Raw genomic sequence first — 17,386 nt, forward strand, 5'->3', positions numbered from 1 at the left:
GGGCAATTTTATTGTTAAAGCTGGCTGACATAACATGAACACACGACTTAGTTAAGGCAATTCGTTATGATGCCCCTCTTCACTAGCCTGGAGTGAGCACTATCAAAAGGAAGTAGCGCCTTCTTTGACCTTGGAAGGTACTGCCAGCATATATGGTCATGCAAGAAACGCAGCCTAATGTCCAAAAACTATAGTTCATCATTCTCTGGGACGTCAAAGTTATATTTTAATCCCTCGCTTTCATCCTCAAGAACACTACGTTATCAATAATTCGGTTGAGGTTCTCTCCTGCAGCTCTTTTCAAGGCAACAAAAAATCATCAACAAATCTACATATTTTCACGACATTTCCGTCTTGCAACCTCGATCTAATGCGCGCGCTAACCACAGACAAAAAGATGTCGCACAGGATGGGTGCCACCGATGATCCAATATATATACCATAGCTTTGCACATAGAACTTGTCTTCCATCTGTACAACCGTAGAATCCAATAAAATTCTCCAAAATCGTCAATCTTGCTTCGAACCGCACTAAACAACTGTTGATGAGGAACTGAATAATAAAGGTCTTCTATATCTATAAAAAAAACAATGTACGAACCCTGGTTCAAGTGTTCTAAAGACGCTACAACTTCAAAGGAGCTACGCACTACGAACGGGTCATTCCTCACCAGGCCTTGAAGGTTCTTCTGCAGGTAACGGTTGACAAAGCGCGGCCACATTCCACTCTCAGACACAATGGCTCGACGGGGGGTTCCAGGTTTGTGAGTCTTCAGCGTAAGGAATACTTCAAGGAAGCCTTTTTCCTCTTTCTTTGCTTGTAGCCCCAGGTTGACTAAATTGAGGTCATCCAGCAATTGACGAGCACGGCGTTTCTGCTTCTTCGGATCAAATGCAACCGGCTTGTGCTCACTCCAAGCAAGTTAAGAGGGGCATCATAACGCATTGCCTTAACTCGTCCTTAACTAAGTCGTGTGCTCATGTTATGTCAGCCAGCTTTCACAATCAAATTGCCCGGCTCAAGCAAGCTGGCTATCCTTCAAGGGTGATTTCAAGTGTTTGTGAAGCGCTGCTGCAGGAACTTAAACGACCAGAACACAGCACTGCAGCAGAGAAGTAAACAAAAAGCGTCCATGTGATTCCATATATTCCCCGGGTGTCCCACAACATAAGAAGAATAGCGTCCAAGCACAACGTTGAAGTGGTGTTTTCTGCACCATGCAAGCTCTCTAAATTAGGTGCGATGACAAATAAAGATTCACGATGGCAATGCACTACGAAGCACAGAACGCGCTACACACGATGCATTTGCGACGTGGTTTACACGATACCCATTACCTGTGGACGGCAGTATATAGGGCAGACCGGTTTTAATGAGAGACCGAAAGAACACATTCTGAATGTGCGTCACAAAAGGGGAAGCTTTCTGGCAGAGCATTGCAAACAGTGCGGATGTGCGCCCACTTTTCAGAACACACAATTTTTAAAGAAGGCAAACGGCAAAACAGAGTGTGAAATCGTGGAAGCGTTTTTTATCAGGGAAGCAGGAGACAGTTGCACCAGCAAGCGATCTATTTTGCTCATTGACGCTGAGATTCAATATCTCAAAGGTTTCATTTAAATCATTTCCTTCACCGCGTTTTTTGTTGGTCATCCTCTAACTTCCTTCGACTCACTCTCAATCGCTGTTATCGCGGTAGGTGAGCCTGTGCCTCGAAAATGGATTGTTGATTGTTTGTTGGTTTTTGTTGCCGTTTTTTTTCTGTTGTTTGTTCATCCTTCTTAGGAACTGGTTCTATCGGTTTGTAACTTTTGTTCATTTTATATGAGTGTGGAAGATGCGTGCGCACTGTGTAATTCATGTACACGTGTTAGCTTTCAGGGAATATGTAGTTTGCATACCTGATGCTTTTGATTGGCGATTTGATTGGAATGGCGTGCTCGGTTTGATGCGCTGTGAAAATGAGCGGTAGGTGCAATAAAGATGTCAGTTTAATTTCAGTGCTCGTCCATTCTACTGTGTTCCTGCGTCCTCGTCCTTTATTGCGCTGTTTTTCCCCAGCTATGACATTGTTAGCCCGCCGGCCTCAATTTATCTGAACATCGGGAGGACGTGCATAATCATGGCGAACATCGACGTAAGCGACCGCTCGTTCATGAAAACATGGGCAGATTGTGGTACATGAAGCGTGATGAACATGCCAACATCTTGCGATCGTGGCTTGAATTCTAACGTCCACGGTAGGCATTGTCGTCCCTGCCAGGAAGAAGCACACCACTACGTCACACCCTCAATGGTGTCACGGTGCCGTGACGTTGACGAAGACAGCAGTCCAAGGTGAAACTCTTTATTTGGCTGGACTTGTGGCCGGGAAACGGAGAGTCAACCCACAGCAATACACGCTGTGCACTGATAGCGGCGAAAAGAGCGTCGGCCGGCGCGGCTTGCGCTTGGCAGCGGCTACGCGTGCAAAGGACTAGTTACATAAAAATAACAAAAGAAGCGCGCGTGTCAATAGAATTGAAATGAGTGCCCGTGGGACTGCCAACCACCCCATCCAAGGCATACGCCGGAAAAATATCACATGTAAGAAAGCATAGTTTCTCCTTGCGCAAGCAAACGCGCTTACTATACACAAGTCACAAAGGACCACATACGCCCAGGTAGTTTTCGGATACGATAAACGCCATCCACCGAAATTGGTCTACGTAGCACTTTCCAGGCCTCGAGCGCCTATACCTCACAAACGCAAAAGGCGATCTGAGATTCCAACGTGTCGCCGGCTCTATCGACTGTCGACGGCATGACCCGGCTAGCAAACAGTCCTCGAGACATTGTCGTGGACTGGGCCACCATCTTCATTCGGTGCCACAACCACAACAATCACCTCACGCTCACCGCTCTCAATGAACAGTCTGTGCACGCGCACGTGCACGACCTTGAAAAAGACGCTCTGCTCACAGAAATTGCCCTGTTAGAACTTTCTGAATCCGGGAGCGATGATCCCACTGCAATCATGGGATTCCAATGTGTCGTCCACAGCAAACGGCTTCGTTGCAGGTGCGGCGGCGTGGGCGCATATAAGATCACGGCGATGCGCATCTTCAACGTAGGCCGCATTCCCCTTCGCTGGCCACCAGACACCGAACACACACAGACAATTAGCGGAATAGGAGAGGTCTGTGTTGCACACATCAGTCACAGTAACAAGGACATTGCACTCACCGGTGCCTTCGTGAGAACTATCAAGAACCGATTCGACATATACACACGGGTTCGTGAAACGTGCAAGCGTTCTCCATCATAACGGACAAGTATACAGGCACAACATATCGGCTTACCGCGTCTGGTGTTGGTAATACCTATGTTGCTGTTGGCATCGTTACTTAACTGTAAACAACTGGTTATATGACACATCTATCTCTCCAACATATGTGTGTGCGTGTACCATTTGCGCCCATCTTTTGTGGCATTTCGTAACGTCTCTCTTAATGAAGAAATTACACCACAGTCACCTTCGCGACGCATGCTTCGCATTACATCGATACCCACGGTACGTGGGATCTGCGAATATTATGCAGCGAATCATAGAGGAAAACCAGGGCGTTTACTTTCTTTTTTTTTAAAGGTGCACTTTTTATGCAAACTGAACGAACGCTCACATTTCGTGTAGCCTCAGAAACACGCGCGGCATTTTTTGCAACCAATTGCAATGACTTTCTACACTGCAGTCTATGCCCAGAAATAACGGACCGCTGGAATACCTGTCGAAGTAACATGGGATATTTACGAGTTTTAAATAAAAAGGAGAAGTAAAGAGCTTGAGCGCCCGCTTTTGCAAAGTACAAAAAAATGCCCTCATATAGTGAAGGGGTCTAAACAACCGGCCCGCGGCCCCACACGGAATAAAGTTTTTCACTTTTCTAAATAGTACCCGCATTATTTTCTCGCCTATTGCAACTGATAGCGCTTTGTCTGGCGAAGTAACAGAGACGGAACTGGTTTCGAGCATTCTTTTTCTTGAGGCAAACCAGGCTATTACTCTGAGTTGAAACATAACCGTGGAACGAAAACTCAGCGGCGTCCCGATTTTCGTCATTGTGGAAATCAGTATCGACATGCTTTCCGAAACATCACGTCAAATCCTCCTCAGTAATGACCCATAAACGGGAAAGGCTTTTTTTGAAATGGCACCGTCATTTTTTTTTTCAACTCGCTCCCCCGCTCCCACCATGTTGACGGTCCCGGCCCCTGTGGGTCTAAATCACATGCCTGGAGCCCGCTAGCTGAAGTGAGACTGAGACCCCTGGTATAGTGTATGAACGAGGTACATAAAGTGATCAGAAATGACCTTTGTTTTGCCGAGGACTGCTTATAATCATTAATGCAAGGACTTTCGAATGCTTATCAAAATAAGTTAATAGAGTTAGTAATGATAAACAATCCAATCACTATTTGTTCAGTTATGTGTTCAATCTACAATACCTGCTAGCACCTCTTCTGCCATGCGGTTGCCTCGCGGGCTCGCATTCCGAAGGTAGGATTCTCGACGGGCGCCAGCGCAAATATGCAATCGCTCTCATGCACTCTTTTAAATATACCGCGTTATGCGCAGTGCAACAACGGTTTTCACAACAGCTGGTGTTCTAGTGTGCTCTTTCCTGAGAGTACTGCATGAGCGCGACAGGATGTGTGAAGCTCACTAAAGTTTATGCGTAAAGGGCATTTGATCTGCCGTACTACAATGATGAAAAGAAGGCACGCAAAATAAATCACCATTTCAATCCGCATGCAGGTTGGCGCTTTACTCGCCTGTGAATTTCCCTTGAACACGCAGTTTCATAGGTTTATTTCAGTGATTATCGTATGCTCAAGGCTGATGTGGCACTGCGCTTCATAAGAACGGTGTGTACCGGTTTGTTGAATGACGTGGCTTTCTGTGCAGCTTGGAAACGCTATCACTGGCAGTACGCGCTCCGCCGAAAAAAGCGCGCGCGGCAACGCGCAGTCACTCTCACGAGCGAGCCGACCACCTTCAACGTTGTAATCGGCTCACCCTGCGCAGGCGTCGCGCGCGCGAACTTTAGGTTGCCTCGTCCCAACCAGGCTTTCACTCTCGCCTATGCATGGCTTATGTTGACAGTTTAAGAAATAAAAAGTATTCATAATATTATTATGCTATGCTTTCCCTATCGCTAGGCACTTCTCACCCTCGCTTCGCTTTCCCATTCACTTCTTTCCCGCCGCTCGCATCACTCATTGCTTGACTACGCTTTACTCTCTCCCTTCCTCCTCACCCTACCCCTGCATCCCTTTCCGGCTCACCTCCCTCCTCCTCTCTTGTCGCGTCTGTCAATCCTCCACTGCTTCCCTTTCCCAACTCTGTTATGCTAGGCTTTCACTCTCGCCTATGCTTGGCTTATGCTATGCCTTCCCTCTCGCTATGCGCTTGCCCTATATCTCGGCTTGGCTATGCTATGAATGATGCTGCGGTCGGACTGAGCTCGGATATAACAGCTAAAACAAGGAAGCTGCATTATTCCGTGTTCTCCAAAGATGAAGGTCCTGCATTGAACGTCGTGTCAACCAACTGTTATTCTCATCCCGTTTGAGAGAGCAGCTATCCATCCTTCGTGATGACTTTTCATAACTGCATATGTGGTACTCTCAAGTAATTGTGTTGTACAATACATATTTTCCGTACGTTATTTGCTGTACAGTTTCTAGGTGTTAATAAACTGCGCGAAAACGTGAGGTCACAAGTAGGCAACATACAGAACACCACGAGAGGAGACTGCGAACTGTTTGTTTCTGGTACGCAAGGGACAGATATTTCAATGAGCCACATGGAAACGTGACCAACCTGCAAATTTTGCATGTGCCGACAAGCATAAGAACACTGCGGAATAAGAGTACAATCAAAGATAGCGGCCAAACAAACACCGCAAACCGTGGGATGGAATTAGTGTTTTTAGATCTGAAGCATCTTATGGCGGAGTTCAATCCGGTGGTGGTGGTGTGCGGCGTGACCACCCTTACTGCGCATGCGCAAACCCTCTCCACTGCCCCTCCCCTTTCCCTCTCTCCCCTTTCCCTCTCCACATCACATCTCCCCTTCCCTTTCCCCCTCTCATTTCCCTTTCCCACCCCTCTCCACTCCTCCTCTCCCCTCCCCCTTTCTCCATCTCCCTCCCCCTCTCCACATCACCTCTTCCATTCCCTTCCCCCTCCCATTTCCCCTGCCCCTCCCCCTCTCCCCTTTCCCCCTCACCACTCCACCTCTGAAACGCGGGCTCTACATGCCGAAACACTGCTTCGCATCGCCTCATGGTCCCCTTTAGCGGGAGATGGTGTGATTTTTTTTGTTGTCGAGATGTAATACCAACAAATGTTTTGTCGTCACTATGATGTATGAGGTCCAAGAACTCAAGGCAATTATTCCTAGCTAACTCGCGGGTGAAGGCGAGCGCCCCGCACCCCCAAACTGATTGAAACGCCTTTGGTACGCGATTCAGTGCGTCATCAAGCTTATCGCGTGCGTACATGCGGAGTATAACTCGATAATCATTAACTTAAGGGTAAATTATCACGACTTGATGCCCACAGGGTGGTTGCTCGACCCGCCCATCAGACACCGACAGATATATATCGCAAAGTATGGGTGCAAAAGACGAACCTATACAGACTCCGGCCATCAGAGATAATATTTTCTATAAACTCAATAGCCGTAGAACTCCAGTAAAACATTAACAGTTCAAGGAAATGTTTGCGCTCATCCTTGCCGCATTCTGAAAGGCTACTTCTCCAGACGCTTGAAATTTCTGCCTGACAGTAGAAAACAAACCATCGTGGGGGATTGAGTAGAACAGATCGTCTATGCCGATCGAAAACCCTGCAGTGACCATCGGAATACCATCCAGGAGGCTGGCCACTTCCGCCAAAGAGCGGACTAGAAAGGAGTACTTGCTGACTGTCATTTTGAGGTTCGATTGAAGGAAGCTCCCAACTGTCCTTTGCCCGGAATCTTTTTCAGAAACGGTGGCTCGGAACGGCAGTCTGATTTATAGGTCTTGCCAGTGAACAAGATCTCGAGACGGCCCTTTGCGTTGCCCTCTACAACCTTCGTTTACGAAGCCAGGATCTTGTTTTAACAGCGAAGGTGTTCATAGTCGAAGCTTTCATGTCCCGGGTCGGCGTAACGGTGATCAGGTGGCCTCCAAGTGTGGCGAGAGTGAGGCTTGGTAGGAAGGAGACAGCTGCGCCATGCTGCGAGAGGCGAGGCCGAGGATGTCGATGGGTGAACTTTAGAGAAGGAGTGAACCTTCGAGAAACGCTCCAAGACGGAATGACGGTGAGGTACAGTGAAGTGTAAAATAACACGTCAGTGTTCAGGAGTTTGCGCTTTGAGAATTACGAACATTTCTCGTTGTCCCGATGAAGGAGCTACCCGACGGGAGTGCCAGGGAGAGCGGACGCCAGAACGGGCATGTCGTTGCCGAGCCAACCGCGATGTTTGCGCAAGAGAGGCCGAAGCTAAGCGCCAAGGAAGGGAAGACCTGAATAACATAGAAGTGCGATATAGCCTGACGGGCATGAGCTTCGCTCTTTCCACAGTGTTCGCAACGTGGAGCTGGCCGATTTTTTCAGAAGATTGACGGGACGACGTTTTTGTTTCCTCAGAACAAAGTCAGTTTGTTTGAAATTCTTATTCGCAGTTTCACTGACTTTTCAATCGAAAGCGGCGGCAGGCATTACGACTAGGCACCTTCTTCGTCGGCCTGTAAGCAGGCGAGGTCGTTTTCTTTGAGGACGACTTTCATTCAGGAGGTTTTCTTGCAAGCGGTACCCGATGACGCGTTTTCTTTGCTCTTTCGTCGCCCTACTCATGGCACCAAGGCGAGAAGCTCGGAGTGGCTGTGTGCTGTCTCGAAGAAAAAACTCGGCCCTTTTTCGAAAATCAATTCTACGTGTTCGAGAAGGACGTTTTTTTTCAAAAACGGCATGGTGTTGGCGGACGTACTTTTTTTTTCTTCTGGGGGAGAGCCTACCTCGCACGTTGCCACAGGAACTCCGCGGTGCTAGCAGATAACCTTCTTTATTCGGCGAGACGGTCAGCCACCACGAGCACGTCCTGGTCACATTGGAGTATCGCTCTTAGCCAGTTGGAGTAAAGTCTTACGTTTCTCCTGCATTCAAACTTCGATATCTTGGATATTCTTCGGACGTTGCCCCAGGACGGAACCACGTGACCAAATAGTGCTTACACTTTTAGAGGGATAATCCTGCGCTTCAGGCCGCAAGATAAACACGGAACTCGCAGACGGACAGAGCGATCGCAGCGACATCGTCGGTCAACAGGAAAAAATGAGGGCGGAAGAAACGCGTCTTGTTGACCAAATATTGAAAGCACAATATTCATGTTTAAATCAAGGTAACAGACTTAAACGGAGGCTGTCGAAGACTTTCATATATACGTAAAACTAGTGCGAAATGTATTGCCACGCTGTCTCTTTTGTTATTTCCAAATGAATTTGATTTCCTGGAATGGTCCCCTGTAATAAATTTTCTTTTTTTTGATACTTTTTTGTTGCTTCGTTGGTTGGTCGGTTATTTTATGGTAAAGACGCAGGCGACCGTCAGTCTTTCACAGGGAGCTTACTGTTTGTTGTTGTTGTCCTCTGTGCATGGCTCACACCCAATGCAGGGGATTGGCCGAGGGTGAATTTTGCTAATATTATCTTAACAGGGTCGTTCGTAGGAGCTATTATTAACTAATATAATGAATTGATGTTTCAATTATTGGTAATGAAATATTTAAGTCAGGCAGAATTTAGATAGATATTCTTATAGACTGTCCTATGAATTCCTCAATAGCGACGAAAACATCCCTGTGTCTATATCCCAGAGTGGTGGCCCCAAAAGAAAGTATAACCGGCTCTGATAGTTCCAGGCGCAGCTTTCGAAGAGGTGGTTCTATGAATCTTTTCCTCAATGTCGTGAACGGGCGACAGGATAAAAAGAAATGGCCGATTGTTTCCTCCTGATTGCAGAAGAGGCACAGTGGGGAAATCGCTAAACCTGCTCTATGTAAGTAAAAATTTAAGAAGCTAACGCGGCAACGAAATTTCGTCATGACTACCAATATTCTTGACGTAAATAAATTGCTGCGCCAGGAAAATGAGAGGTGCTTGTACTCTGGAGAAGCAGCCAATGCTGAGTCTGAGAAACTTTTTCTGTACGTTAGTGAGAGAAATCTTGCCATCGTGATGTAAGCTGTTATCAGGAAAACACGAATAATCGGCGCCAAAAGCGACGCCTTTGCTAAAGAATCAGCCATTTTATCTAACAACAAACCTTTGTGTCCTGGAAGCCGTTAAATTATTATATTTAAGATGAGTGGGAACTAGTACCTTAAAGAGCTTTAGTATGGGCGTTTCACCAGATGCGGAAAGAGAAGAGCATACAGATAAAGAGTCGGTTAGAATTGCAACTACTCTAACTGAAATACTTAACTTGCGTAAAGCTAATATCATTGCCATAAATTCCGCTAGAAAAATAGGAAGAAAATGAGGCAAGCGTAATGAAAAAGACCAGTCGAGTTCAGGGCAAAATATTCCTATGCCAGCATTTTTCCTCTGATTGCGATGCGTCCGTTGCAATCACAACATTCGTTGGTAGTGTACTTAGGTGCTCTTGTAACAGCCCATTTAAAATGCCATAAGGTAGTAATTTCGCGTGGTTCGGCAAAATATCATGGTAGACAATTACTGGACAGTTATGTTGCATAGTCATAGGAAGAACATAACGAATTTGCACATTTAGTGAATCAAGTAGCGCTTGAACAAATATAATTTGCGGTTTGCGGAATCTAGTCCAATGCTCGGAGAAACATAAATCGGGATCGGAGATGAAAACTATTTGAGTATGGTTAGAAGGGGAATCGTACAACCTTAAGAAAGTTTGTACCGTATGAAGGTTATAACGGTACACAAGGGGAGGCGTTCGCGCTTCCAGGTATAAAACAGCATTTGCAACGTATTTTGGAAGGCCTGGGTACAGCCGTAAAGCCTCTCGCTCCAATAGAACTAGTGGCAGAAGCTTGTATGCTGGTGCACCGGAGAAAAGAACACAGCCGAATTCTAAAACAGGTCGGACGTTCATCTGTTTACTTAGCCAATTAAAAAATTTCGTCGTCTTCAGCTTCACTTCTGTTAACTGTTGTTTTTTCATTATGATATTTACAGTTTTTTTATCTGCTTTTATTACATATTCATCGTTACATTACTTGACCGGTCAATATTTTATGTTTTCTTCAAGTGATGTTACGCCCTCATCCTTTCAGTTTTACACAGGTTAGTAGAGAAACTTGGGCTAGTTGGTCGATATTCATTATACAGAACAACACCGCTAGGAACAGACAAGAAAAAAGACACCACACAGGCGCTGGCTCATTGAAACGTGTAATTTGTGGACCGACAAGTATATTCTTCCTTGAATAGTTTTTTTATTGGGTTTATCATACACGTGTATTCCTTTGTCAAGATTATTAATTTTCGCTCATCCTGATTACTCAGCTGCGCAGGCGCTATGGTGTGTCATGTGACTAGGTCGGCTGCTTTATATGTGTGCGCTTGTGCCGTCAAATAAATTTTTAGTTGAGAGTCAGCGTCTGTGTCGTGTCATTCGATATCCTTGTCCGTTTTTAGCGCCGTTTTTCCTTCATAATGATTTACCCAGGTTATTTGTTAAGTGACACCAGACTTTTTAGGTTCCATCACAGGTGCAAAGCTGAGTAGGATTAGTCACACGACTTGCGGTGTTTGTTCGGCCGCTATCTTCGATTGCGTCGTAATGTTTGTCGGTAGATGCGAGATTTTCAGGTTGGTAACGTGTCCATGTTCCCGATCGAAACATCTGTTTTTCTTTATTTATCTACCCTAAGGGCCCGAAGTGGGCATTACATAAGGGCAGGAGTGCAGCAATTCATATAAACATCCAAAACGGTGTAATAGAAACTAGAACAGGTAAGTACAATACTTCACATGAGGTAGTATGACCTCATGTCAAGTTACAGGCATGCTGGTTAAGGTTTGAGAAATGGAGATTGCTAGTAGAGCACTGCTTCTCAATTCACATCATGGTACAGTAACATTTCCTACGTTATACAAAACATGGACTTGGATCACGTGACCTGCATATTGAGGCATCGTAACAATATGAGAAGGTTAGCATTTTTTAAATGTTAAAAATAATTATTAGTGCTTCAAGATTCTACTTTTCCGAACGAGTACGATTAGTCACACGACTTGCGGTGTTTGTTCGGCCGCTATCTTCGATTGCGTCGTAATGTTTGTCGGTAGATGCGAGATTTTCAGGTTGGTAACGTGTCCATGTTCCCGATCGAAACATCTGTTTTTCTTTATTTATCTACCCTAAGGGCCCGAAGTGGGCATTACATAAGGGCAGGAGTGCAGCAATTCGTATAAACATCCAAAACGGTGTAATAGAAACTAGAACAGGTAAGTACAATACTTCACATGAGGTAGTATGACCTCATGTCAAGTTACAGGCATGCTGGTTAAGGTTTGAAAAATGGAGATTGCTAGTAGAGCACTGCTTCTCAATTCACATCATGGTACAGTAACATTTCCTACGTTATACAAAACATGGACTTGGATCACGTGACCTGCATATTGAGGCATCGTAACAATATGAGAAGGTTAGCATTTTTTAAATGTTAAAAATAATTATTAGTGCTTCAAGATTCTACTTTTCCGAACGCCTCATTAAGAGTTTTCTTGAATGCAGCATGCTCAGTTATTTCTGCTATATTTGTGGGAGATGATTCCATTCTGGAATGGCTAGATGCAGGCATGAAAACTATTATAGGTTAGTACGTGTAAAAGATTGTTTAACCTTAAATTTGGGATTGATACGTGGGAAAATCTTTTTCGCGGCTAGGTTGTGTGCTTGAGAGACAGTACTTGGTTGGTGAAAAAGCTGATAGACAAAGGTTGACAGCCATATTTTTCTTCTAGGTTCCAATAGAATAAGACCTATGTCACGCTTTATTTTCGTGATGCGTGATTGCTGCGTATAGTTAGTTACCTGTAATAAAACACGCTGCCTTGTTTTGAAAAGATTCTAATTTCTTAATAAGGTACTCCTGGAGCTGGTTTCATATAAGTCGGGCGTACTCAAGTTTCGAGCAAAGTATGTTATTGTATGCAAGAAGTTTAGTACTACTGTCTGCTTGGCGAAGCGTACCACGAAAGAAGCCAATAGGTTTACATGCTGCAGAAACAACAAATTCTACATAATTTTGCCAGGACTAGTTCGGGGTAAGATGGATACCTAGATATTTGAAGAATTCTGTATATTCTAAGGCTTCACCATTAAGAATGTAACTGTGCTTCGTAAGAGGTGGCAAATGTCATAAGCTTGGTTATTGTAGTATTAAAGCTCGTTTGCTGCTCGAAACACCGCCTTTCAATCCTATGCAAGTCTTGCTATAGCTTGGCAGATTCACCCTTACATTTTAGCGGTCGATAGAAAACGCAGACATCAGCATATAACCGGATTTACGAGTGTATACCTTGATGAATATCATTTATGTCAATGAGAAATAAAATGGGCCCTGACACGGAACCCTGGGGCACTCGGGACTTAACAGGTTGAAATAATGAATGGACATTGTTTATTACAACGGCTTATCGTGGGTTACTTAAATATTCTTTGACCAAGTTTACTACTTTTGCGTCAATATTAATCACCTTCATTTAATACATGAGCAGGTTATGGGACACAGGGTAAATTCTTTCTTGAAATCAATAATAATGGCATCGGTTTGTATAAGTTCGTGAAAGTTGAGGTCAATGTCTGTTGTTAGTTCAAAACGCTGAGATTCCCATGATAGGCCAGGCTGAAAACCATGCTGGTTGGAAACAAGAATGGCATTGTTGCTAATTTACTGCATCATTTGAAAAGATAAGACATGTTCCAATAGTTTACAAACAACAGGCGTTAAAGATATGGGTCTGTAGTTGGTTAGTGTATTTTTGTCACCCGTTAATATATTGCTATCACATGTGCCAATTTCCCGTCGTCTGGAATTTCACCAATGCTAAGAGAAGTAAGGAAGGAGAGAAAAGAAGACACAAGAATAGAGTTCTCAGTGGGGGAGAAAGAAGAAGAACTGAAGTAAACAGAATTTCTTTCATTCGTTCATTGTTTGTCATATTGTATTATTCTGCTCCTTATTCCATATCGCCATTTCATTCTTAAATTTTCGTTTATTCTTTCGACAATGGATTTATTCCTCATTCTTTAGATAAAAAAAATTAACCGGCGGTTTCATGGTCGATCCCCCGTAGTGGTTAAGAGCCAACACAAGGAACAAGCAAGCAAGCAAGCAAGGAAGTAATGGCGACCGTACTGGCTTTGTGATTCTCGGTGTCGTTACAAATTTGGCGCAGTCAACGACAGTATCCTGTGCTACCTGCCTGAACAGCTCCGATTTCCCGATGACCATGTGCGTCTACATCGCAGCAAACCGTGCGGATGATGTCAAAATGGTGAGCGTAATATGCCGCGTCTAGGAGGAAGTTCGACCTGCTCGCGTGAGCTTTGAGTGTTCGGCGACACATCGCCCATTCTGAGAAAAAGAAATGAGTGTCCACGAACTATAACAGGCAACCACGCATACTACAGGGCTGCGTAGTGAAGATAGGCCACAGAAAGCTATACACACAAAAGCGGAGATAGCTCTCACCGATACAGTGCTTTAAGATGTAATAATACTCTTCAAGCTGTAATCAAGCTGCAGGAACAAAACAGCAAATGGCAACAACATCTGTTGGAGCTTATAATGCAAAGAGGCCTTGACCGATATCCGAAAGCACCAATAGAATAAATTAAGGCAGAGGTCTACGATGGATCATCATCAATGAATGCTCAGATTTGTCTTGACTTCTATGAATATGCGTGAGATCGCAATTTTTGGCAGCACGATCGTGATAAAGTAATGAACATGACGCTGTACTTGGGAGCCGTCGCGAAGACGTGGTATGAGATTCGAGCAACAAAAAAGGCAGGACATCCTTGGGCGGATTGAAGAAAGAACGTTCTAGCAACGTTCTCTGAAAGCAAGTTTCCAAGTTGGGACCATGCATTAGCCTTGAAGTACCTTTCTGGTCCTGTTATGAAATACTTGTTTGAGAAATGGGGGCTATTGAATGCAGCAGATTCTGCACTCTTAGACTCATCTCTTGTGTGTCTAATCATACTGGGACTTCCGAAATGCATGCAGCGCCACGTTCAGCTTGGAACACCTCAAACGCCAGAGGAGCTACTACAAATCATGAAAGTGTTGGTTAAACAACGACAGTCTGCGGCGACAGCAGTGGGCACCGCTTAAACACTTCCAGCACCTGGATGGCAAGATACACTCGGCAAACCAGATTCATCTGCGGAATACAACACGAGGCAGAAGAAGAAGGATACAATGATCTAAGAAATATCTGACGATATCTTGTCGCAAATAAAAGAAGCAGTTTTTCTCACTGACCGCGCCAAGCTGGTGTATGTGCTCACGCAAGTCAACGGGACGAACGTGAAAGCGCTCGTTGATAGCGGAGCGTCTATTACACGTCTATCACGTTCGATGGGCTTCGCTGAGGGCTTTCGCAGTTCAAAAGCGTCGGAGCCCTTCTCGTCAGCCGCGACGACTAGTTTTCCTGGTCGCGTGGGACCGGACGTGGCCGCATCGGTGACAGTGAGCGCCGTCGTGGTGACGGCGAACGGTCGGTAGATGGAGATGGGCGAGACGACGGTGCCACAGGCGGTGGTAAATCGGGATACGGGCGGGTTGACTGGCTGGGGATGGTTGGTGGGACACGAGGCGGCTGCACGCAATTTCAATAGCGGGCGACGTGACCGGCTCAACCGCACGCGAAGCAGATGGGGCGGTTGTCAGAAGAGCGCCATCGGTTCGCCGGGGTAGGTCTCATCCATGGCAGAAGACGCGGTGGACGAGGCGGCTGCCTATATGACTGCATGATGGGCTGCTTTAGTGGCCTAGGAATGACGTCTGCGTACGCAGCCGGCATACTCGCTTCGAAGCCATGAGATCTGGCGACGGCTTCAGCGTAAGTGGCGCAGCCACAGGGATCACCTGGGGTGACCTGGCTACAACTTGCGCGTAACTGAGCGGCGCAGGCGCCGGAGGGGGCTCGTGGTATTCCGGCATGACCTCCTCGATTTCCTTCTGAATAGCTCGGCGTAAGAGATGCAGCAGTGTGGTCGACGGCTGTTCAACATGCTGCGGCTGAGGGAAGGTCATTACAGAGAACTGGAGGGCAATTTCCTCGCGCACGAATGACTTGGTCCCGGCGAGCAAGGCGGACTGATCAGAAATGGCCGACAAGCCAGCGAGATCGGCGCCGCGTTATGGAGGTCTACGGGTCAGCAACCGCTGCCGGCGCAGCCTCTCGTAGCTTTGGCAGAGCGTGATCACCTCGGCCACAGTACGACGGTTCTTGGAGAGGAGCGTGGTGAAGGCATCGTCGTCGATGCCTTTCACAACGGCGCGGATCTTGTCAGATTCAGGCATGGTTGCGTCGGCTTTCTTGCACAAGTCCAGGACGTCTTCTACGTGGCTCGTAAAAGACTCACCGATCTGCTGAGCTTGTTCCCGTAAACGCTGTTCGGCTTGCAGTTTACGAACGGTAGGGCGGCCAAACACGTTGATGATGGCGGTCTTGAAATCAGACCACGTGGAGAAGTCGGTTGCGTGGTTGTTGTACCACAGGCCCGCCACACTTGCGAGGTAAAAAACGAGGTTGCTGAGTTTGCCTGCCTCGTCCCATTTATTGGGCACGCTGACACGCTTGTACATCCCAAGCCATTACTCACCGTTGGTGCCATCCGCGCCAGTGAAGATAGGAGGTTCGCGAATGCGGGGGACACCGGGGCATGCTGTCGGTGCAGGGGGGGGGGGGGCGTTTGCTGGGAGGCGTCTTGAGGCATGGTACATGGAACGGTACGGGATCGAAGCGCCAGGGGCATCGAATGGGGACCGAAGCTGGTTTCACGGCGCAGCACTCTCTACCAAATTGTAAAGGCGTTTATTGACGGCCCTGAGCGACGATGCACTACGACGACATTCAAGATAGAGCGTAGACTCACAGCACGAGGGGCGTGCTCTCGGAGAAGAGCCGAAGAGGACGAGCCACTAGAAGGTTCTCGAGATGACGACCCATTACAGGGTTCCAACGCTTTACTACACTGTAATCAAGAAGAGCGTGATTCTTGAGCAGAATATAAGAAAGAATTGTCCTGTCATTGTACAGGGATATGACGGAAAGAATCAAGTGCATTATGAATGGACAGATATCCTTATTGCGTGTCAAGGCAAGAGTGCAATTGTAAAAGCATCAATCCTTCTTGGGGTTTAATATGAGCTTCTTTTGTCTCGTCGAGTTATGCAAGAGCTACGTTTGAACCTTAATTGGGATGGGCAAGTTACCACGCAATGACCGTCAGCTGGCCACCTTCACAGCAGTCGACGATCATCCCCGTAAACCGACTGCCGCAGAAGACGTCATTCGCATGTATTCTGAGTTGCTTTGCATAGGCAGATACCCAAAAGCGACATCAAAGTTTCAAGTACCATTGAGCTCCGAGATACCACAGTAGTGAATTGGAAAGCCTATACATGATCGGATGTAGATGGCGCGAGGGCGACGACGGACAAGAGAGAGACGGACACACAGACTGCCACTTACAACAATGTTTATTTCAGGAACAACATGAGTGCTATTTATGTGGGCGAGAGTGTCACATTTGGTTGATGCGCAGTCGAATTAAGAAAACGTAGCTTTTTGTGAGAAAGCTAGGGAGGCCACACTCACGCAAGAATCACCAGCTTACACAATCTTTTTCGCCTCATTTATTAATTGATTCCTTTATACCGTCTCCTGGCGATCACAGAGCAGGCCGAAAATCTGGTGAACACATGCAATCTCGGCAATGGGTTGCCAGGTGACGCTCTCTGCCATTCCTAACATTATTACAATGCTGCCTGAGCCTACCGTTTAGGTGTTGGTCAGTTTTGGCCCATATACCATCCGAGCAGTCTTCTCAGCTCCTTTGAAACTCTCAAGACTTTGTAGATTGAGAAACCCTTGCAGCTGGAAAGCACCAGCCTGTACCGTAAACCACGAAAGAATGTCAAATGTCAGGCGGGAGTGGTTTACGACATTTCCCTGTCATGCGGTAAGAAATACATGGGCCAAACTGAGCAATTCCTAAACGATAGACTCAGACAGAATTGCAATAATGATACAAATGGCAGAGAAGGTCAGCTGGCAATCAATTGCGGACATT

Source organism: Rhipicephalus sanguineus, chromosome 6 (genome assembly GCF_013339695.2).
Source record: "Rhipicephalus sanguineus isolate Rsan-2018 chromosome 6, BIME_Rsan_1.4, whole genome shotgun sequence".
Classification (NCBI taxonomy): domain Eukaryota; kingdom Metazoa; phylum Arthropoda; class Arachnida; order Ixodida; family Ixodidae; genus Rhipicephalus; species Rhipicephalus sanguineus.